The 24,708-nt window shown below is 40.8% G+C and overlaps 2 protein-coding genes across 3 annotated transcripts in view; one reads left to right on the top strand and one right to left on the bottom strand.

Moving 5' to 3' along the window:
- ECT2 (epithelial cell transforming 2) overlaps positions 1–16,745 on the bottom strand; it is a 113,320-nt gene extending 96,575 nt beyond the window's left edge. The window contains exons 1-3 of one of the 2 annotated variants that reach the window (XM_045502953.1): positions 16,631–16,745; positions 15,117–15,243; positions 6,780–6,857 (exon numbers count right to left, since the gene is read on the bottom strand). The gene's annotated coding sequence lies outside the window, so the exon portion shown is untranslated. Of the gene's footprint in view, positions 1–6,779; positions 6,858–15,116; positions 15,244–16,449; positions 16,560–16,630 lie in introns of those variants that run through there. The other variant, XM_045502954.1, reaches the window with a different exon arrangement.
- Positions 1–24,708, top strand: part of NCEH1 (neutral cholesterol ester hydrolase 1) — a 60,775-nt gene that overhangs the window by 8,021 nt on the left and 28,046 nt on the right. The gene's annotated exons all lie outside the window — the stretch shown is intronic.

Consider the following 24,708-nt stretch of genomic DNA (forward strand, 5'->3'; position numbering starts at 1 on the left):
AAAAAAAAAAAAGTCACATGTTCCACCCACTGAACCAGCACAGGTGCCTCACCCCTCATTTGATTTTTATAATAACTGGCTGGCGTGAATTACTTCCACTTATCAAGTGAGGAAACTGAGGCTCAGAAAGGGTCAGTGACATCCCCAAGAGCACATGATTAGTTCAACAGAGACTGGAGTCACATGTCCTGGGCTCCTATTTTGACACTCTCACAGCTGAGCCAGGCTGACCTGAAAACAAAGTCCTCTGTGATGGATTTCTCCTTTTTGTCTCTGGTTCTGTCTCTGTGACCAACGCCTACCTGTGGGAATGCTCGTGATAACTTGATGCTAGTTGACTGTATCCTGACCTTTTTTTGAACCCCCACAGTTAAATTAATCTACAGTAGTGTCTCCCAATCTTGTTTTCATGCCCTAGACTTGATTATGTTTGTAGAAGTATTCCAGAGGAAACTGGGGGGAATAAGGAGGAAATCGGTCTGTATGGGGTTGAATGCTAGAACTCAAAAGATTTATATAAGAAATTAAAAAATGATTCTCAAGCAGAATATGAACTCTGATAAATTTTGAATGGCTATGAAAAATGGTTTTGTGTTTTTACTTCTATGAAACACTTAAATATCAATGTTGCATGGCCCATGGTCCACCTGTAATCCATTTGTGTCACACCTGTTGGCAAACTCTCCTCTACAGTTTGTAGCTATTTAAATACAAGTTTACTATTATTGCTATTAAACACAGATAGTCCCCAAGTTACATATATCTAGGTAATCCTATAACTTATTGTCAAAACCAGTACATTTTTGAGAGTGCTAGAGGCTGCTATTAATAATCATGCTTGGACAACGGTTTTAAACCAGAATTATTCCCAGACAAATCTGGACAGATGCTCCGTCTACATTTATTTGGCTTGTCAACATTCAGCATAATCAAGTCAAAGTTGTAGAATGATTCCTGGACTCCCTGTTCTGCTCAAATCTGACTGTTAACCCTCCAGTGGATCTCACCACCACCACCACCCCCCATCCCTTCCCTCACCCCTGGCCTCCTGTCCCCTGCAATAGTCGCAGAATAAAAGTACTACATTCCTTAATGGGCACATAGAGCCTGCCACAGCCTGTCCCACACCGCTGAATCCAGTCTCCCTGTTCCCATGACAGTCTGCATGTTTGTATCTGACAACTTTCTTCCTGTTACTTCTGCCTCTCCTGCCCGCCCACATGCAGACTTTGGCTAACATTCCACTCATCTTTCAACACCTACTCAGAAATTGTCTCTTTTAGAAACTTTACCTTTTTCCCCAGTCTGCCTTAATCTCTCTTGGTGATTAAGATTCCTTTACACTGTGCTAGCATTTGTGTGTGTGTGTGTGTGTGTGTGGCCCCTGTATGTTTCTTTCCTTAGGTTGCTGTCTCTTTATGTACAAGCTCCCCCCCCCCCCCCATATTCTAGGCTTTCTCAGCTATCATAGACACAATTTCCTTCCTATCTGTTTTAGCGTTTGTTTGTGGTTGGAAGATCATTCATTATAGAAAAACAGGAATTCTTGGTTCTGCTTTCTTTCAGTCTTCTGTGACATCATTTGTCCGAAAGGGCAGACTTAATGCTTTTATGTGCCTGTGACCCTGAACTTACCCCAGAACAGTTTTTTGTTGCCCTTTGCAACATTTTTTCTTTTTTGCAAGCCTCACTGTTTTCTGGGTTTCTAACTTCCTCATGCTATTTTTGCAGATTTATGCTTGTTTTTGAATTTGTAATGAATTTATCTGCTTGTTTCTAACAACACTTTAGGCCGTCTCCTTAAAAGATCGCTGGTGGATTCCCACATTCATTTGATATCGTTCTACCTTTCCGTTTTCCTCTTGAATGGATAATTGATAAATATTTCATGAAAAATTGATTTCACTGACCATCTTCTGCACTGCCTGTCCCATAATATCATCCCTGCCCTGGGACTCAAATTACCTTTGCTTTGTTCTGAAGTCTGCTTTTCTAAAATGCAGGATGTTTATCTCATTATTCCTAGTTTATGCCTCAGTTCTAATGCCTCACTGAGTTTATTCCTAGTTTATGCCTCAGTTCCGATGCCTCACTCTGTCCCAGGGTTACAGTTCCTTTCATTTCATGGCATTGTTCTTCCCTGTTAGTGAGGAGCAAGTCCACGGTAGCAATAATCCCTGCTTCCTTGACTTTCTTAGTAAGGCAAATCAATTCTGCTTGTAGAAAATGATCTGCTTTTAATAGAAAAGATTACTGTCAGATATGTGTATAATAATGGATCTTTTTGGGGCACCTGGATGGCTCAGTCGGTTGAGCGTCCAACTCTTAATTTTGGCTCAAGTCATGATCTCATAGTTCATGGGTTTGAGCCCCATGTCACGTTCTGTGCTGAGAGTGCTGAGCTTGCTTGGGATTCTCTCTCTCCCTTTCTCTCAGTCCCTCCTCTAACAAACAAACAAACAAACAAATAAATATTAAAAAAAATAATGGATGTATTTACTGAGTTATAAATACAACCAATAGCAAAGTTAAATAACTGATGGGGGAGGCTGGCTGTGAACAGGTCTGAGGAGGCTTCTTAGCCCTTTCAACTATATTCCACAGCTTCCTATTATGATTGTTCAGTCTTCTCCCCTTCAATCCCCTGCACTCTGAAATGTTTTGTATTAGTTGTATGATACACATTACGAAAGCATCACACAGGGATGTATCATGTATTTACAAATTTTAGTCCTGGAGGATTTTATGTATTATGCATTTACAATTTTAGTCCTGGGGATGCCTGGCTGGCTCAGTCAGAGGAGCATGTGACTCTTGACCTCAAGGTTGTGAGTTCAAGCCCAATGTTGGGTATAGAGATTGCTTACGAATAACATCATAGATAAAGAAAGAATGAATGAATGAATAAAATTTAGTCCTGGAGGATTTAACCTGAAGAAGTTCCATGGTTAAATAAACTGGGGAATGATGAGTTAAATAGAGTTAACTTGGATTTCTTTTTTAATTGTAAGACATTTCAGAATCCCTGCCATACTAGCATGTGTTTTGAATCTTAATGAGAAAATATATAGTGAGTCCCAAACTTAACTATAGATCCTTCCTTCTTTACAAAAAACTTCATGATACTGATGGTGTGTTTACCAAATTTGGGGGAAATTTTTCATAGTGCTTAAGTGTTTAAGTGATTTGAGAATCAGGGAGATCTGTGTTCAAATCCAGACTCTGAGCTCTACTGGCTGTGTGACCTATTTAACATATTTAACCTAGGAGTTTGTTTCTTGATCATGTAAATGGTCATGATACTTAACCCATAATGATGTTATGAAGATTGCCTGAGGTTATATGTATAAAGTTTTATTGTTTGTCATCATTATCACACATAAGTTAATATGTAAAGGACTTGCAACAGTACCTGACATAAGAAATCTATGTAGTCCAGATCTGATTTTGACAGTTGTCTACAGTATACTCCAGCAGTAACATGCTGTTTTGTATTCTTTTGTTTTTACCGTTATTCTTGTCAATCTGTTGCTGTTCTTACTAGCAGACTGGCTCTATACAGCAGAATAGCTCTTTTTAACTTGAACTTCTGTTGGCTTTGGCTATTGGATTTAAATCCTGGCATTAGCACTAACTAGTTTTGAAACGAGTTGGGCAAGTTACTTGAACTCAGTTTTCTTATCTATAAAACTGGGATAATGATAGTGCTTCCCTCAAAGCTTGATATGGACTAGATGTGACTACATATATAAAATTCTTGGCACAGTGCTTGGTATAAAGCTAGAACTAAAAACTTCTTCTTATGGTTAAAGTATTGGAGTCCATGGCCTTAGTTTGCTGGTGTTCTACCTGAGTAGATCTATGAATCCTCATCATCATAGCTAACTCCTACATTTTACATACATAATAACTCAATCTTTATAACAATCCTGTAAGATAAGTACTATTATTCCTATATTGTAAATGAAGCAACTGAGGCACAGAGGGGTTAAATATCTTGCCCAAGTCATACACCCAGAGCCAAACCTCTAATTCAGGGACTCTGGCTTTAGAGTTAGTGCTCTAAAAGCCAAAGAAATTGAATGTCTCTTAGGCCTCCACTGTCTTATAGCAAAGATCTCCACTGGAGTTTGTCAAGGTATCAATTCATTTTAGAATATGATGTCACCTGAAAAGAGTTCCTTAGACTTCAGGTACCTAAGGTACAGTTAGTGACATGACATTTTGTTGTATAAATTAAAGTCCTTTATTTGAATTCTGTCCCGATGGTGGACCATCTTGCCACGCTGTGAAATGGTGAAGTACTTGCAAGTAGGGCTGATATTTTTCTCAACAGAGGGCTTTGGATTTGCTCAAATGATTGCCATCTGTTGGGCCTAGAGATCTGGCCTATACCTATGGAAAAGATGACTTTGACTTCTGAAGTTATTAAAGGCAGGTATCTTCAGCTGACCACCGTAACAGAAGAAATTCACAATGGCTTCTATCATTCATTAACAACCATATATTGGGCACTTATAGCAATTCACAAAAAAACAGCACTTGGCCTTCCTAGTGCTACAATCACATGCCAAAAATATGTGGCAAGTAATCATATAAAAGAAAATGTGAATATTGAGAAATTTTTTGGCATGTCAAAGGTGATTGAAATCCCGTGAAGACATGGAATCCTCTAAGGAAACGACATTGGATGAGAAGAGAGTAGTTTTAGATCTGAGAAGATGTGGTACCAACAAAGGGGACAGAGCAGTCAGGGAACAAAGAGAAATACGGAGGGTGGGGGGGTGGTGGGGGGAAGTAGAGTCAAAGAAACCAGCAGAGAGCAGTACCAGGAAAGGGTAGTCAACTGTGTTGAATTTCCCTAAGAGATGGAGGGACGTGAGGATGGAATGGAGTTCATCAACCCTGCATCCTGGTGGACTCTTCAAAGTATCAGCCACAAAATCTACTCCCAAGCAACTGTGGAGTTTACATTTCAGGGTCTCAACCTGTAGCCTGTTTCTTAGAATGATTTCAAGGATGTCTGCCAAAACTAATGTTTTGATTGGTGATGCTCATCGTATTGAGCTATCATTTCTGACAGGAAGTAGCCAAAATAAATTTTACAGCTTGTGATTAAAACCTGAGATGGAGGTTACTAATGGATATTACTGAGGTACTAAATCTCTCTCTCTATATACATATATATGTATATATATGTATATGTGTGTATATATACACATATACCTATATATAGTATATTTTATTATATATATAGTATATTATATATAAACACATATATTTATATATTATATACAAATATATATAATATATATTTATTACATTATATTATATAACATTATATATTTGTATATTATATATACACATTTAAATGTAATAAAATATACTATATATTTGTACATGTATACATATTTATATATAGTATATTTTATTTTTTTATTTTTAAACTAATTTTCTTTTTTTTTTTTAATTAATGCTTATTTATTTTTGAGAGACAGAGACTGAGCACCAGCAGGGGAGGGGCAGAGAGAGAGAGAGACAGAGTCAGAAGCAGTCTCCAGTCCCTGAGCTGTCAGCACAGAGCCTGACACAGGGCTCAGACTCACGAACCGCATGATCATGACCTGAGCCAAAGTCAGACACCCAACTGACTGCGTGCAGGTGCCCCATTTAGTACATTTTAAAATGTGTATTTAAAAAAATTTTAATTTTTTAATGTTTATTTTTTTGAGAGAGACAGTGAGTAGGGGAGGGGCAGAGAGAGAGAGGGAGGCTCAGAACCCTAAGCAGGCTCTAGGCTCTGAGCTGTCAGTACAGAGCCTGACGCAAAGCTTGAACTTGTGAACTGTGAGATCATGACCTGAGCCAAAGTTGGATGCTTAACCGACTGAGCCATCCAGGCGCCCTGTATTAAAAAATACTTTAGGGGCGCCTGGGTGGCGCAGTCGGTTGAGCGTCCGACTTCAGCCAGGTCACGATCTCGCGTCCGTGAGTTCGAGCCCCGCGTCAGGCTCTGGGCTGATGGCTCAGAGCCTGGAGCCTGTTTCCGATTCTGTGTCTCCCTCTCTCTCTGCCTCTCCCCTGTTCATGCTCTGTCTCTCTCTGTCCCCCAAAAAATAAATAAACGTTGAAAAAAAAATTAAAAAAATAAAAAATACTTTAAAAGGGGGGAAAAGGTAAAATGGTTAATTTCCCCAAATAACTAATTTTAAATTTATGTTGGTTAATTTATCTATGTGGAAACATATCTTAAAATTTGGACTTTTATAGGCTAAGTAGCTTTTTCTTTTTTTTTTTTTTTAATTTTTATTATTTTATATATATTTTTAATTTACGCCCAAGTTAGTTAGCATGTAGTGCAACAATGATTTCAGGAGTAGATTCCTTAATGCCCCTTACCCATTTAGCCCATCCCGCCTCCCACAACCCCTCCAGTAACCCTCTGTTTGTTCTCCATATTTAAGAGTCTCTTATGTTTTTTCCCCCTCCCTGTTTTTATATTTTTGCTTCCCTTCCTTGTGTTCATCTGTTCTGTGTCTTAAAGTCCTCATATGAGTGAACAAAGTAGGTTTTTCTATCTGCTTCACAATGAGGTTCACATCAGATGAATATTCAACTTTCTCCTTGTAGATTGAAGCCTATTAATTCTGTGGTTCACAGTATACCATGTAAATGCACATACTATACTTTTGTCAAGAACAGTGGGCCAGTATTTTATAGGACACACCATATGCTGTATTTGAGCCTTAGTTAGCAGCTCTTACTGCTAGCTAGCTTACCTTAGAAGCTCTTACTGATCCAAACCAATAACTTGATAGTTCCATTTCCTCACCTAGCAAATCCAAATTGGCATAATTCTCCAAATTAAATGAACACATTTTGGATGAAAACAGAAACATTGTTATTGCTCATGTCTACAGAAGGAAGCTGAGTGGCTGTGATTTTCAGTTACTCTAAAAACAACAAGATTTCCCTATTCCATAAAAGCATATTTGGGGGCAAATCCTAGAACGTTAACTGCTTCAAAAGTTGGACTTTCATTTGGGTGTTGTCAGTGGTTAAATGTCTTTATGCCATTCCCCCTGCCACCCACTTTTGAGTCTGAAAGCAAGCATATGAAGAACAACACCAGACAGGGGGAAGTAAGGGCATTGCAGGGAAAGAGCCGGTGCACAGTTCTGAGGTGAGATAGCATGGCACCTACAGGGCATTCCTTCTATGGAGTCTCTGTAAGGTATATGTAAGAAGTTTGAAGGAGATATTTATGTAACTTCTATAATTTATGTAGAACTATTTAATTTAATTTAATTTAATATTTATGTAATTTATGTAGAACTAGGCCCAATCTTGTGTTAAGATATATTCCACTGTTTTAATTATGCTAACTCCAGGTCAGCTAATAGAATTATGAAAACATATAACAAAAGTGTGAGTTTTCTTTTTTTTTAAATTTTTTAAATTTTTTTTTAACGTTTTTTATTTATTTTTGAGACAGAGAGAGACAGAGCATGAATGGGGGAGGGGCAGAGAGAGAGGGAGACACAGAATCGGAAGCAGGCTCCAGGCTCTGAGCCATCAGCCCAGAGCCCGACGCGGGGCTCAAACTCACGGACCGCGAGATCGTGACCTGAGCTGAAGTCGGCCGCTTAACCGACTGAGCCACCCAGGCGCCCAAGTGTGAGTTTTCAAGAATAAGTATGGCTTAGTGAGAAAAGCTTTAAACTACTTACTAAAAATATTCTCTGTGACAAACCTGTAGAATAGCTTTTAAATTTGGGCAGCCAAATATATAATTTGATTGAAAAATTGTTTGTTACTGTTATGTGGATTTAGTAGTTTTTTGTTTTTCCATCTTAAAGAAAAACTTCTTTAAGTCAGTCTTCCTTGTTGTGTCCCCAGTGCACTGCTTCAGAAAAGTCATTCTTTGTTTAAAACACTGCAGTTGTTGACAGCTATGGTGCCTTACTTGAGACAAAAGCTTCTTGCACGCACATCAAAGGGGGTGGGTCTACGCTTAGGGACCTCTTGCTTGAACCACCCAGTCTAGTTGGTGTCTCTTCCCTATTTCCCTGTCCTGCTCCACCCTGTTCTTTCCCTCTGTAGAACATATGCTATTGGGAATTGTCTTTTATTTATTTATGTATTTATTTATTTTTAAAAATTTACATCCAAATTAGCATATAGTGCAACAATGATTTCAGGAGTAGATTCCTTAGTGCCCCTTACCCATTTAGCCCATCCCCCCCTCCCACAACCCCTCCCATAACCTTCAGTTTGTTCTCCATATTTATGAGTCTCTTCTGTTTTGTCCCCCTCCCTGTTTTTATATTATTTTTGCTTCCCTTCCCTTATGTTCATCTGTTTTGTATCTTAAAGTCCTCATATGAGTGAAGTCATGATATTTGTCTTTCTCTGACTAATTTCACTTAGCATAATACCCTCCAGTTCCATCCACATAGTTGCAAATAGCAAGATTTCATTCTTTTTTTTTTATTTCATTCTTTTTTTACATTTATTTTTTTGAGAGACATAGAGAGACAGAGCACAAGTTGGGGAGGGGCAGAGAGAGAAGGAGACACAGAATCCGAAGCAGGCTCCAGGCTCCGAGCTGTCAGCACAGAGCCTGATGCAGGGCTCGAACTCCTGAACCGTGAGGTCATGACCTGAGCTGAAGTTGGACGCTTAACCGACTGAGCTACCCAGGCGCCCCCTAAAAAACTTTTTTACGTGTATTTGTTTTTGAGAGACAGAGCACAAGTGGGAGAGGGGCAGAGAGAGAAGGAGACACAGAATCCGAAGCAGGCTCCAGGCTCTGAGCTGTCAGCATGGAGGCTGATGCTGGAGCTGAAACCCACAAACCATGAGATCATGACCTGAGCTGAAGTCAGACACTCAACGTACTGAGCCACCCAGGTGCTCCAAGATTTCATTCTTTTTGATTGCTGAGTAATAATCCATTGTATGTATATGTACCACATCCATTCATCTGTCGATGGATGGGAATTGTCTGTTTAATTACTTCCTTTTTAAAAATTTTTTAAGTTTATTTATTTTGAGAGAGAGAGAGAGAGAGAGAGAGAGAACATGAGCAGAAGAGGGTCAGAGAGAGAGGAGAGAGCAAGAATCCTAAGCAAGCTTCTCACTGCCAGCATGGAGCTCGGTATGAGTCTCAAACTCACAAACCATGAGATCTTGACCTGAGCTGAAGGCAGATGCTTAACCAACTGAGCCACCCAAGCACCCTGTTTAATTACTCCTAAGTAATTGTGTCTTCCTGGACAGCTGGAAGCTCTGTGAGGGGAGGGAGCATGTCTGTGGGTTTCATCACCATGCACACAACTTATAAAAGTACCTGGCACGAAGTAAACACTCACATATTTGTTGAGCAAATCCAGGATAGCTTTTACTGTAAAGAGGTGTGGTAAAGATGTCCTGACAGGAGGTTTTCCCCACATACCCCACTTCTCAAATAAGGCATCGTCAGTAGGATCAGCACCCAAATGTGCTTGCTTTTCTCCCAGATTCCTGTTCCTCTCCATGAAGAGCCCAAGTAGAAAAATGATAGGGGGCAGGTAAGCTGCCTGCTCTTTTCAGAAAGCATGAACTTGGGGCGCCTGGGTGGCTCAGTCGGTTAAGCATTCGACTTCGGCTCAGGTCATGATCTTACCATTTGTGAGTTCGAGCCCCATGTCGGGCTCTGTGCTGACGGCTCAGAGACTGGAGCCTGCTTTGGATTCTGTGTCTGCCTCTCTCTCTGCCCCTCCCCTGTTCATGCTCTCTCTCTGTCTCAAAAATAAATAAACGGTAAAAAAAAAAAAAAAAAAAAAAAAAATTAAAAAAAAAAGCATGAACTTAAAAGCAACAATGAAGAGAAATATAATCTACACTATGTTAATCTGTTCACAATTATATTGAGCACTAGTGTTGTACCAGACAGTATACCAGTCCTAGGGGAACAAAAGGGAAGGAGTTAGATGTTATATTATCACTATCCATTTCCACAGGTATCAAAAGTAGAAGCTTGAACTAAGAACTGGAGAGCTTAAAGGGAAGAGTGTCTGAGGAGTGAGTAGGGCAGGGTGCCATAGAGGAGACGGCATTTGAGACGGATACTGTAGGATGAACAGGAGTTTGATTGTGAGAGAAAGAGGGAGAAATTCCAATAGCAGATGGAACCCTACAGGTTGGCCTTCTGTAACTTTGAGGACGGTATATATAGTATATGGGCGAGATAGGTTGTACCTGCAAAAGTGTGTCCAGGGAAGTAGTATGTAGTAATAGGAGTAGACAAAAGGTATGTTTGTACAGTAGGTGGATATCAGGAGATGGGGAATGTTCTTTAAGCTGTATAATCCCTAGCTGTTACAGCTGCTTTAAAAAATTTTTCCCATAGAAGCATAATTCCTTGAACAAATTACAGGACTGAATTATTTTTTATATACCATAAGAGGTGTAGAATTATGCTATGGAAAACGCAGAACATAGAAAAACTTGACTACAGTCTCATCTTAACACAGCCACCACTCGCTTTTTGTTATATTTCCTTTCAGTCTCTCCTTTTGTGTATATGTTGGCTTACTTTTGTTGGATGCTATCACACTGTATATACAGTTTTATGCACAGCTTATTTTACTTATCATGTACCAGAAGGGTTTGTCGCATTATCGCTGCATAATATTCCCTTCCCTTTGGAATGGATGTATCAAAGAGCAGGTGCCAGTTTTAACCTAACTGTTCCCCTGTTGCCAGATATTTAGACTATTTAGTTACTTGCTATTATAAATAATGTTACTGTGAACATATTTGAATACATAATCTTTTTGTTTTTAGGGTTTTTCCTTGAGTGATTGCCCCCAGTTAGAACTACCGTATCAAAGGGTGTAAATATTTTCCAGCCCTTATTTCCCATTTCCAAGTTATTTTCCTGTACGTGATTAATAGCAGTGCGAGAGAATGCCAGTTGTGCTGTGCCCTTACCAGCACGGACAGTTGTCCGGTGGATCATTGAGCAACCCAGGTTTGAACTGCGCAGATCTACTTACACGTGGATCTTTTTTTCAGTACAGTACATAAATGTATTTTAACTCAGCCTCAGGGAAAGAAGACTTGTGTTTATTAAGAGTCTATAAAGGAGTGAGCGAAAGTCTCTGGAAGCAGTTTTAAAGAAATACGTTGGTCAGTGGTAGCCACGTTGGATCATACATATGAACTTCCTGCTTCTTTGCAAGGATGAAGTCATTTACTTGCTCTAGAAATTGCTTTGGTTTTCAGTTTGTGAGGATTGCCAACCTCCACCCCTGCTTGTGTTGTAGGGCACTGCACATCCAGAGTACCTCCGAGCATTTAACACATCTGTCAGCCTCAAGGAGAAGGACCGGTGACCCTTAGCATAGTACCGGGCACCTATCATTATAACACCCAGTTACAAATAGCCCACCTCCCAGCATCCTTGGAGGTGATGGTAGTGAAGGAGACAGTACTTAGGCAGCTTGGACTTTCTTTCATTCTTACACTACATCATATTATTTTATGGTCTCTTTAACATATTTTCCTTTTGTCTTCTAACTTAAACCCAGTTTATTATCTCAGAAAAATGAATCTTTATCCCCTATTTCTTTTGTAATCCCCAAGCAGTGATACCTTAATTACTTCTGACAAGGAAACTATACTCAAATCAAGGATAAGGAAATCTTTATGCTTTGAAGGGAAAATAAATTTTACTTATTTATTTTTTGCTTTGAAGGGAAAAGAAATTTTAAAAAGAAACAAGTGCATCAGCCTCTGCAGTCCTTAGAGAGCCCATAAATCCCATTCAGATTCTCCATAATTGCCATATCCATTATCATTGCTCTCAGATTGTCCATAATTCCCGCGTCCATTATCATTGTTCTCTAAACTGCTTCTATGCATCATTGCAATTTAAAATGCAAAAGAAACAAAATCCCAAAATCAAATATTTCTAATTTTATGTCTCAGTTTTAGTTATCACTATCCAGGTGTGGGGGTAGAACACTGTCAATTAGGCATCTTATTTGTGTGGAAAAAAACGTGTTCTGACTTTTAGTCCAGCAGCTTGAGAGTCACAGACTGATCTGCAGATATGTTATCTTTGGTCCACATTATATATTTTATATATATTTATATCATATATATATATATATATATATATATATATATATATATATATATAAGTATTTTTAGATTCATTGCCAACACCTAAAATTCAAGATCTTTCACACAACTATTTGGGCTTCCTACTTCCCTTGAAACGTCACATCATCTGGCAACACTAGGCCAGACTTTCCATATCCCACAATCACCTAGGGGCAGCACAGCTTCTTCCTTATTTGGGGCCTCATTTCTTCAGTTTGCCACAAGCCTACCACTCCCCTGACAGAGTACAACCTACTTTATTCATTTGCATTAGCTGTTCTGGCCCCTGAAGACATGAGTTTAAGACTTAAGTTCTACAGGGTTTAGTGTTACGTAGAAGTCGGTTAACTGAGGACCCAGCACAGTCCTCTGGTCTGGTTAGATGCAGGATCAAGCTGAAGTAAGATCAAGCATAGGAACACTGCGTGACATTTATGGTCTATCCCAGGGCAAATGGTTGGGTACTAGTTATGCTGAAGACCAGACAGAATTGGAGCCAGTAGAGGAGAAATAATACTTAGAAAGTAGTCCCTGCCTGGGACTCGGATCTGGATTGGAGCCCTGGCTCTGGCCTCCAAATAGAAGGAGATTGTAAATCATTCGAATTCAGTTTAAGTTTTGATTTATAAAATAGGACTGGACTAGGTAAGGTGGTCCCAAACCAGTTTTAAGGGATGTTAATAGATGTGAGGCGGTTAAAGAGTAAGCGGAATTAAATTCTCTCACTTCCGAGACTTGTCAGGGTCTTAACAAGTGTTGTGCCTTGTGAATCTCTGAGAGAAGAATTAATATGCTGCATTTCCCAGGTTATTTAATCACAGCATCACCAAACCCTTCATTCTTTGTTCTCTGTACAAATTATCTCCTCAAGCTGCTTGCTGTTTTACAAAACTCAGCTCGGGGAAAGCTAATGTTAGCCCAACATTCTAATATTCTAAGTAAAAAGGCAGCAAAACCCTAGAAAGCCAGAGATGTCAAAGACAGCTCAGGATCAGGTCGACGGACACAGCTGAAAAGATTGCAGATCATGAGGATTTAGGAAGATGCTGTTGAAACGTGGATACTCCTGATCTCCGTTCAGGAGGCAGATGGAACAATAAAGTGGGAGGGTGGCATTAAACGAACAAAAGTAAGTAGACTTACACAATTTCCCTATGAAGGGGAAGACAGAAACTTTTTGAGGTGAAATGGAACTTTTTTCAATAGAGAGGTAGTGAAAAAACTTGTAGCTGGTAATCCACTGACCTGGATGGTTGGGGGTTTATCTCCCCATCTCTCTGGGCATCCATTTCCTCAGTTTTCCAAAAAGAGAGAGTATATAGGTAGGCCCTTTAGGTTTTAAAATTGCACTTTTATTTGTATCCCGTATAAGTTAGTAAGGATTGAGTCCTTCAGAAAGGGATTTGGTGAGGAAAGATATATGAACAAATGAGAGCTGAGACCCAGATTAGAGAGAATTAGGTCAAGAGAGGTGCTTTACAAGCTCCTGGAGGATGGATCTTTAATGGTCCTCTGTGAAACTGAGTTCCAACTACTGGGATTTCTCTACAGAATTGCACATAGACTAGACAGTATTTGGTTGACTTCTTATGTTAACATGGCTTAACTTTCCAATGAAACCCACCAGCCATCCGAACTAGATTGAGTTATCATTAATTGTCCTAAGAAGTTGATTTATTTGATTGGCTTTCCCAGATTTATAGTTTTTTGTTTGTTTTGTTTTGTTCTGGTTAATAGAGTACCTGAATAATCACACTTTGGTGCTCTGTTTCCAATTTTGTTTGCAGTCTTCTGACATTTTCTAGATTTGATGTTCTTGGTAAAACTGGTTTTAGTAATCTTAGGAGACCCAGTAACGCCTGTCTCAGTAAATAGTTTCCAACGTATGGAGAGCACTTTTTCAAGCATTTCAAGCATTAAATACATACTTCTAAGTGTGATTTTGGACACTCATTCATTCCACAAGTGTTTGTTGTATACACACTGTGTGCCAGGCAGTGATACGAAGCAGTGAACAAATGCATCCTCATGATTTGTGTGGTTGCATACATAGCTTCAGACAAAGAACTGTCACCTGCACAAATATTAACTTCTTCATTCATTTTTATTTAATTATTCTATTCATTTTAAGTTATGAAAGAATGATGAAATGGTAACTTTCAGCACAGCTTTGCCAGAAAGAAAATATGTTAGGCACCTTATTTATCCAATATACTGCATGAAAGAAGGAAAATGTTTGATAATACAAAGTCTTGTTAACACCACAGTGGTAAATAACCCCTATACTTATGTTTCTTTGCAAATTGCTGGTTGCATACAATTCAAACCCACAAAAGAAACTAAGAGTCTTTTTTTATTTTTTTAAACTTTTGTTGATTTTTTTAAATTAAAAAATTTTTTGTATTAAAAATTTTTTTTAATGTTTTATTTATTTTTGAGACAGAGACAGAGCGTGAGCAGGGGAGGGACAGAGAGAGAGCAAGACACAGAATCCAAAGCAGGCTCCAGGCTCTGAGCTGTCAGCACAGAGCCCAACACGGGGCTCAAACTCACAAACCACGAGATCGTGACCTGAGCCGAAGTTGGACGCTTAACCGACTGAGCTACCCAGGCGCCCTTAAATTTTTTTAATGTTTATTTATTTTGAGAGAGAGAGAGAGAGAAAGCAAGTGGGGGAGGGGCAGAGAGAGAGCAAGAGAGAACTCCAAGCAGGCCCCTTGCTGTCAGCGCAGAGCCTGATGGCTTGAACCCATAAACTGTGAGATCCTGAGCTGAAACCAAGAGTTGGACACTTAACTGACTGAGCCACCCAGGTTTCCCAAAGCTAGGGGCTTTGAATTAAATATGTTTTTCCTGAAAATCCTTAACTGCTATCTGCCAGTCTATCCTCAAGCATAATGTGATCATGCACCATTTTATATTTACATAGGAAAATAACGAAGGCACAACTAATGCAAACAAACCTTTTCCACTTCTGAGCTGGAGATGGGGGCACATTCTTGGATTGGTGGTTTTCCTGGCCTCATTAACAGTAGTGTCCTGATCGCCAACACAGGCCTTCTCTCTTCTGAAGTGTAAAGTTGACGATCTCTGGATTACAAAAAAAAAGAGCGTTTTTCTTGAGTTATGCTTTTTCTGCACTACGAAATTTCAGGGCTAAAAGGAGCTGAAAAATTAAGCACTTAGAACCTACTCAGTTAGGGCTTGGGTATTCCATGTGTAGTGTGATAGCACAGGAAAAGCATTTCAAAATGAAATTCTTCACTTCATACCTACTTGATAACCTTTATAAACCCTAATTTCCAATACTCCTAGAAGAGATCATGAAAAAAATCATCTCAAGTTTAACTCCTTCTTTAACACTTTTGGATATATTGTGTTCAGAATGAAAATCAAGGGGCGCCTGGGCAGCTCAGTCAGTTGAGTTCTCAACTCTTGATTTCAGCACAGGTCATGATCTCCTGCTATGTGAGATTGAGCCCTGTGTCTGGCTCTGTGCTGACAATGTGGAGCCTGCTTGGAATTCTCTCTCTCCCTCCCCCTCTCATGCTCTCTCTCTCTCTCTCTCTCAAAATAAACATATAAACTTTAAAAACAAAAACAAACAGGGGCGCCTGGGTGGCTCAGTCGGTTAAGCGTCCGACTTCGGCTCAGGTCATGATCTCACAGTCTGTGAGTTCGAGCCCCGCATCGGGCTCTGTGCTGACGGCTCAGAGCCTGGAGCCTGTTTCCGATTCTGTGTCTCTCTCTCTGCCCCTTCCCTGCTCATGTTCTGTCTCTCTCTGTCTCAAAAATAAATAAAAACATTAAGAAAAAAAAAAATTAAAAACAAAAACAAACAAAATGAAAGTCAAATTTGAAACCAAGGGGCTGGCCAGTATCTGTTCAGCTTTAACATTATTTAGGAATGTATGAATAGGTTCACATTGTTATTTTATTATCCTATTTATTGTTTATATCATATTGTTATATTATTGTTACTTTGAAGTTCAACAATACTTTAAACTATTTTAGTGTTTCTTTTCTTTCATTTTCTTTCTCCTTCTCCATTTCTGTCCCCTCTTATTTCTCTGCATCTTGAGACACTTCAGAGTGTCGTCATTTGACATTTCAGAGATAGACCCTCATCATTAGACTCCACCTTATCTTCTTCCTCTTTCTCCTCCGGCTCCCACCTTGTCAGGTCCTCAGCCTGTAAGGTCCACGCGTATCCCTCCTTGGTGAGCTCATGGATTTTGACAAGATCTTAGGTCATTGGACTTCTTTCCCAGAATCTGAAATTCCTTATTAACTGACTTCTTTCGGATCACGCCGCTTCTGCAGCTTTGAGGGCAAGGACTGGGCATTTCAGAGCGCGGCCGGCTCACCCTAAAGGCACTTTAGACTTGGGTGCACTCTTCTGCCGGGGCCTGGGCTCCTCTGACAAGTGACCACTGCCCTGTCAGTCCCCCCTCCTCGCGCCTCCTTCCCTCATTACCTCCGCCTCCTGGCGGGGCTCCGGAGGTTCCTGCTCCCTGGGTCTGCCACGTTGGAGGATGAAGGTTAGAGGTGAAGGGGGCACTGGCCTCCCAGCCGCTGGGGGCGGGGCGAGGGGCCGGCGGACGAGACGGCGGGAACTGGGAGGGGTGGGCCTGTGACTCAGCGCCTGCATCAAACCCGGCCAGCTGCTGTGGCTCTGAGTCAGCCAGGCTGGTAGGAAGTAGACGCCTCCCCTGCCCCCTGTCCCCGCGGCCTTCAGGCGACCTCACGCCCTCTCCGCAGCCGCAGCCGTTCCTCGGTGCGCAGCCACTGCGCGCCCGCCTGGGCGCTCGAGTGCGCGGAGGGCCCCACCCGGTTTCTGCGCTCAGAGTTCACGGGGGAGACAGACGCAGGGCAAACCTCACTCGGAGAAAGGACAGGTGCGGCAGTGGAGATGCGTTCAAGCGGTGTCTTCGCACAGAGCGCCTGGCCTGCCCGGGAGGAAAGAGCTTTGTTCTCCGCGAGCAGGGGCCGCTGGGGTGGGTGTTGGGGGTGTGGGAGGGGGACTTCACAGTGGAGGTGTCTCGAAGGATCAAAGGGACCAGTCGATCTTGAGGCCAGCAGTGCTCCTTCAAACCTAACGGTGCCTTGTCACCGCAAGCCCTGATCTTAGCAACGTTGTCTCAAATTTGTTCACCCGTTACTGTTGCAAAGAAAATCAGTAACAATAAAACTGTCTAGGGGCATCTGGCTGAAAGGGCACAGTCCGTAAAGCTGGCCCAGTCCGTAGAGCATATGACTCTTGATCTCAGGGTCGTGGATTCAAGTGCCACGTTGGGCGTAGAGCTGACATTAAACACAAAACAAAAAGACCTGAAACAAAACCTGTCTAATGAAACACTGTTTTACACTTTGAACTAGGCCAGCATTTCCCAACTTTAACATGGAAAAGAACTACCTGGGGAGATTCCTAAGGCCCACCCCCAGAGACACTAATTTAATAGGGAGAGTTGACACAAGAATTTGCATTCAGATGCTGCCAGTCTATGGACCACCCTTTGAAGCCTTGGACTGGACACTTCTATGATTATTTAATGGCGATAATAGAGTTAAGAGATAAAAGAACTAGTTCTTAAAAACCTTAAAAACAGGTAAATTTTAAAAAATCAATAATTTGCTAATCTATTGGTGAACCAAATTCCTTTTGTCTCTTCAGTTGGGAGCTATCTCTCTAAGTGGAGCCATACTTTGGCTTCCCTGGGTTTTGTCCTGGGGATAGGGTAAGGGTGAGGGAACAGATGTTCTTTAAAAGTATCATAAAGACCAGATGCAAACTCATCAAATTAAGACTATTTTGGTATTTTAAAATACAGGGCCAACCCTGTTCTCAGGACCACAGGACAGTAGTCCATCCCAACTTTCCAATAAGCCTTTCTCTTCCGCACCTTTGTGTGTTCTATTATTATTCCACTGGGTGGAATGTTCTTCCCCCTTTTCTCCTGGCAAGTTATTATTTGTTCTTAAAGACACAGCCCAAATGTCTCCCACGCTACAAACCCATTGCAGACTCCTCTGGGTGGAAATTGTTACTTCTTTCTCTGTGTCTGTATCTCTGGTATTTATCACACTATTGCATTGCACTGTATATATCCACCTTATACACCGTCAGCTTCGTAACGATGGAGCCTATCTTCATATTTCCCCTCGTCTCCCTACCAGTCTTGGTGTCTGGAACACAGTAAACATTCAAATGTTTGCTGAACAAGTAGATGAAAAATAGATCCATAGCCTTTTCCTTGTAGTAGGATATCTAACCTATAAATTCACCTCGGGAGGGCAATATAGTTATCTGCTGTATAGATATTTTTATTTTAACTTAGTATTTTAAATATTAAATACATTTGTGATTGTGGATCTTGACTGTGTGTAAGGAGTAGTAAATTTTTCCTGTTTCCTGAGTGTTAAAGTGAGAGGCTTCTCCTGGGGTAGATGTGAAACCTCCATTTTTAGGGATTCCACATTCTATCACAATGGCCTGTGCCTGCCTTCTTGAGCCTCTGGGACACATGGGCCACGGAGGGACTGAACTACCTTAACTTGAAATTGCTGGGTGTAGAAATTCCAGTTGCTATTAAAGCTTTGTACTGTTGTTAGTTTTCTTAGGTACTGTTTACGTTGACCGTGAACCAGCCTGGCAGATCTGCTGGCAAGTATGCCTCTGGTGGAGTAGAGTTTGGGATACTTTTCCTGACCTACTTCCCTTCCCCACCCTGCTTTTAAACCTTTCACTCTTAAGTGTTCAAAACTTGTGTGATGTGAGAGGCTCTGTAGTGGCTTGGTTACTGATTTTTGTCTGAGCTCTGAGTCATAACCCTGAGAATGATGGGTCAGTCAGTTGGGCGTTTGGGTTCTAGTACTTGCTTTCTCACTTTGAGCTTTATAATCCTGGTGAAGGCTTTTAACTTCTTTCAGCCTCAAATGAGCATAAAATGAGCGTAATACCTGCTTTTCCTACTTCACAGGTCCTCGTGAGATCAAAGTGGTGAAAGTACAAGCGGCTCTAAGCTGTAACGCATTGTACAAAAGAGTTATAATTTTTATAATTTAAATATTTCACATAGCATGCATTAATTTGTTATAATCACACTCTGTGCACAAAGGAGTCTTAATTTATTATAATGACCATCTGAATCTGACCCTTCAGACGTCTGTAGATATCTATAAAAATCATTCGCCTTATCTTTTGGATTCACCTGCCATTTAAGAACGCGTTTTCAAAGGTCACATCTAATGTGCTGCTGGCCGCATTTTCCGTAAGGCAGAAGATGACCCCAGCTTCTGGGGTGTCCTGTGTAACACCCTTGTGAAGTCAAGCAAGGGGTGTGAGTGGGCAAGCCCTGGATTGCCATACAGCAGAAGGGAGTCTGGGAGGTTTTGTTTCCAAGTTTAATTCTTTTGTGTTGCCTTTAGTCAGCTGCTTTTTGGAACACTCCAATGAAAACAAATGCCTCTTGTCCTGGCAGTCAAGGGAGGCTTTTAGCAGCATGAGTAGCCTCAGGAAGGACATTTGTTTATGACCAGCTGTACATGAGGCACTGGCAAAAAGAAATTAGATCCCCAGGACTCAGACCTTGTCCCAAGGAGTTCACAATTAGTTATTGCTGTTAGAGATAACAGAATTGTGAATGAAAAAGAACTCAAAGTAAGTTTTTAAAGTCTCCTTTCAGCTGTCACAAGCATGTGTTTGGAAGGCAAAGAAGAGTGAGCTAGAAAGAGATGTCACGAGAGAAATGTGCCGGCAAGGGAGAGCTGGAAGAGGAAAGGGGAAGATGGGGGTGTCTCTTCAGCCCAAGTGTCAAGGCCAGACTATGCTAGAGCAGCTGACCCTGAGATTAGTTTCCTTTTGTGTTTTAGGGGAGGCTAAATATTCATTCCAGATGTAAAATCTTATGGTTTTATGATATGGGTTGCAAACTACATTGACTCACGAGTGTCCTTTGGAACTTCTGGAGGTTAAGAGTTCTGGAATCGGAATGTCGAGTTCAAATTCAGCTCACCACTTCTTGCCTGTGTGACCTTGGGTGACTGACAGGACCCACACTTGGTCCAAGACTCCCCCACACTGAGAACAGAGACTGGCAGAGAGCAAACATCAGTACATGTGAGCTATTATTCCCCTTGACATACCCTGAGAGAATATAGGAGGCTTTTGGAGCTAAGCAAGTGCTTTTCTGATGTAGAGGTGTTTGTCTTGGGGCACCTGTGTGGCTCAGTCGGTTAAGCATCCAACTTCGGCTCAGGTCATGATCTCACGGTTCGTGGGTTTGAGCCCCTCATCGGGCTCTGTGCTGACAGCTTATCAGCTCTGTGATGATTCTGTGTCTCCCTCTCTCTCTGCCCCTCCCACCTTGTGCGCTCGCTCTCTCTCTCACTCTCAGAAATAAAATAAACATTAAGAAAAAGTTTTTTTATAAATTTTTTTTCAACGTTTATTTATTTTGGGGACAGAGAGAGACAGAGCATGAACGGGGGAGGGGCAGAGAGAGAGGGAGACACAGAATCGGAAACAGGCTCCAGGCTCTGAGCCATCAGCCCAGAGCCTGACGCGGGGCTCGAACTCACGGACCGCGAGATCGTGACCTGGCTGAAGTCGGACGCTTAACCGACTGCGCCACCCAGGCACCCCGAAAAAGTTTTTTTAAAGAAATGTTTGTCTTCTGTGTCATAGTAAAAAAGAAACAAAAGGTTTTAGGAACTGGAAAGAGACAAGCCTGTCCTTTTTTGTGCTCCCCCCAGACTGAATTTCCACCCTGGGAGTGTGAGAACAAAGTGAAGGTTTTAGGGTGAAAGGGCTAGGGTGTCAGACCCTGCGGTTCTAGATTACCCTGCTAATTTAGCAGCAGTGAGATTCGCCTCAGGTTTGCTTTGTAGCCTGTAATGAAATCCTTGGATATGACACTAAACCAATTTGAAATTTTGTAATAAAGTAATCTCATCAGAGTCCTTACTGTTACATAATTATATTTGTGCTTCACAGGTTTGCTTAATAATTCTCTCCAGTGTTTGGGTATATGGAGAGAGTACGACAGGGCCCCAAACTGAACTCTTTTGGTCCATGCCTACTCTGTGAGACAGAAGTTGTTTTTCTTTTCTTTTTTTTTGTTTGTTTTTTATAAAAATAATGCTGACTAAAAGAAATGAGAGAATCTTGGAGGAAGGTCAGGTGTGGGAAGGGTCCTTAGCCAGATGGGGTTCTGTCAATTCAGGACCTCCAGAGAGAGGGGACAACAATAGGTAATGTGGATTTACTCCTCATGTGTACTTTCCCCCTCTTTTTATCTGGGCAACTGTGGCCCAGAGAATTTAGGACTTGCCCAGATCATATAGCTAATAAACAAGAGAACCAGGACTTGTCTCTATGTAAAGTCTGTGTTCTTTCTTCTCAGTCCTTTTTCCTTAACCCTTTCTGCCCTTGTTCAAAGAATTTCAAGGCAGGGATAATGCAAACTGATTCATCATAGCCTTTTCTTGTAAGGAAGCCTTGAAGATGGGGTTTCTTTCTTTTTTTTTTTTTTAATATATGAAATTTATTGTCAAATTGGTTTCCATACAACACCCAGTGCTCATCCCAAAAGATGCCCTCTTCAATGCCCATCACCCACCCTCCCCTCCCTCCCACCCCCCCATCAACCCTCAGTTTGTTCTCAGTTTTTTGTTTGTTTGTTTGTTTTTAATTTTTTTTCAATATATGAAGTTTATTGTCAAATTGGTTTCCATACAACACCCAGTGCTCATCCCAAAAGGTGCCCTCCTCGATACCCATCACCCACCCTCCCCTCCCTCCCACCCCCCATCAACCCTCAGTTTGTTCTCAGTTTTTAACAGTCTCTTATGCTTTGGCTCTCTTCCACTCTAACCTCTTTTTTTTTTTTTTTTCCTTCCTTTCCCCCATGGGTTTCTGTTAAGTTTCTCAGGATCCACATAAGAGTGAAAACATATGGTATCTGTCTTTCTCTATATGGCTTATTTCACTTAGCATAACACTCTCCAGTTCCATCCACGTTGCTACAAAGGGCCATATTTCATTCTTTCTCATTGCCACGTAGTACTCCATTGTGTATATAAACCACATTTTCTTTAGCCATTCATCAGTTGATGGACATTTAGGCTCTTTCCATAATTTGGCTATTGTTGAGAGTGCTGCTAGAAACATTGGGGTACAAGTGCCCCTATGCATCAGTACTCCTGTATCCCTTGGGTAAATTCCTAGCAGTGCTATTGCTGGGTCATAGGGTAGGTGTATTTTTAATTTTTTGAGGAACCTCCACACTGTTTTCCAGAGTGGCTGCACCAATTTGCATTCCCACCAACAGTGCAAGAGGGTTCCCGTTTCTCCACATCCTCTCCAGCATCTATAGTCTCCTGATTTGTTCATTTTGGCCACTCTGACTGGCATGAAGTGGTATCTGAGTGTGGTTTTGATTTGCATTTCCCTGATGAGGAGCGACATTGAGCATCTTTTCATGTGCCTGTTGGCCATCTGGATGTCTTCTTTAGAGAAGTGTCTATTCATATCCTCTGCCCATTTCTTCCCTGGATTATTTGTTTTTCAGGTGTGGAGCTTGGTGAGCTCTTTATAGATTTTGGATACTAGCCCTTTGTCCGATATGTCATTTGCAAATATCTTTTCCCATTCCGTTGGTTGCCTTTTAGTTTTGTTGATTGTTTCCTTTGCTGTGCAGAAGCTTTTTATCTTCATGAGGTCCCAATAGTTCATTTTTACTTTTAATTCCCTTGCCTTTGGGGATGTGTCAAGTAAGAAATTGCTGCGGCTGAGGTCAGAGAGGTCTTTTCCTGCTTTCTCCTCTAGTGTTTTGATGGTTTCCTGTCTCACATTCAGGTCCTTTATCCATTTTGAGTTTATTTTTGTGAATGGTGTGAGAAAGTGGTCTAGTTTCAACCTTCTGCATGTTGCTGTCCAGTTCTCCCAGCACCATTTGTTAAAGAGACTGTCTTTTTTCCATTGGATGTTCTTTCCTGCTTTGTCAAAGATGAGTTGGCCATACATTTGTGGGTCTAGTTCTGGGGTTTCTATTCTATTCCATTGGTCTATGTGTCTGTTTTTGTGCCAATACCATGCTGTCTTGATGATCACAGCTTGGTAGTAGAGGCTAAAGTCTGGGAATGTGATGCCTCCTGCTTTGGTCTTCTTCAAAATTCCTTTGGCTATTCGGGGCCTTTTGTGGTTCCATATGAATTTTAGGATTGCTTGTTCTAGTTTCGAGAAGAATGCTGATGCAATTTTGATTGGGATTGCATTGAATGTGTAGATAGCTTTGGGTAGTATTGACATTTTGACAATATTTATTCTTCCAACCCATGAGCACGGAATGTTTTTCCATTTCTTTATATCTTCTTCAATTTCCTTCATAAGCTTTCTATAGTTTTCAGCATACAGATATTTTACGAAAAGAACACGCTACTAAAGAATGAATGGGTCAACCAGGCAATTAGAGAAGAAATTAAAAAATATATGGAAACAAACGAAAATGAAAATACAACAATCTAAACACTTTGGGATGCAGCGAAGGCAGTCCTGAGGGGAAAATACATTGCAATCCAGGCCTATCTCAAGAAACAAAAAAAATCCCAAATACAAAATCTAACAGCACACCTAAAGGAAATAGAAGCAGAACAGCAAAGACACCCTAAACCCAGCAGAAGAAGAGAAATAATAAAGATCAGAGCAGAAATAAACCAATATAGAATCTAAAAAACAAAACAAAACAAAAAACTGTAGAGCAGATCAATGAAACCAAGAGTTGGTTTTTTGAAAAAATAAACAAAATTGATAAACCTCTAGCCAGGCTTCTCAAAAAGAAAAGGGAGATGACCCAAATAGATAAAATCATGAATGAAAATGGAATTATTACAACCAATCCCTCAGAAATATAAGCAATTATCAGGAAATACTATGAAACATTATATGCCAACAAACTGGACAACCTGGAAGAAATGGACAAATTCCTAAACACCCACACACTTCCAAAACTCAAACAGGAACAAATAGAAAACTTGAACAGACCCATAACCAGCGAAGAAATTGAATCAGTTATCAAAAATCTCCCAACAAATAAGAGTCCAGGACCAGATGGCTTCCCAGGGGAGTTCTACCAGACGTTTAAAGCAGAGATAATACCTATCCTTCTCAAGCTATTCCAAAAACTAGAAAGGGAAGGACAACTTCCAGACTCATTCTATGAAGCCAGTATTACTTTGATTCTTAAACCAGACAGAGACCCAGTAAAAAAAGAGAACTACAGGCCAATATCCCTGATGAATATGGATGCAAAAATTCTCAATAAGATACTAGCAAATCAAATTCAACAGCATATAAAAAGAATTATTCACCATGATCAAGTGGGATTTATTCCTGGGATGCAGGGCTGGTTCAACATTTGCAAATCAATCCATGTGATACATCACATTAATAAAAGAAAAGATAAGAACCATATGATCCTGTCAATCGATGCAGAAAAAGCATTTGACAAAATTCAGCATCCTTTCTTAAAACCCTCGAGAAAGTCGGGATAGAAG

The sequence above is a fragment of the Leopardus geoffroyi genome, chromosome C2, assembly GCF_018350155.1.
Source record: "Leopardus geoffroyi isolate Oge1 chromosome C2, O.geoffroyi_Oge1_pat1.0, whole genome shotgun sequence".
Taxonomy (NCBI): Eukaryota; Metazoa; Chordata; class Mammalia; order Carnivora; family Felidae; genus Leopardus; species Leopardus geoffroyi.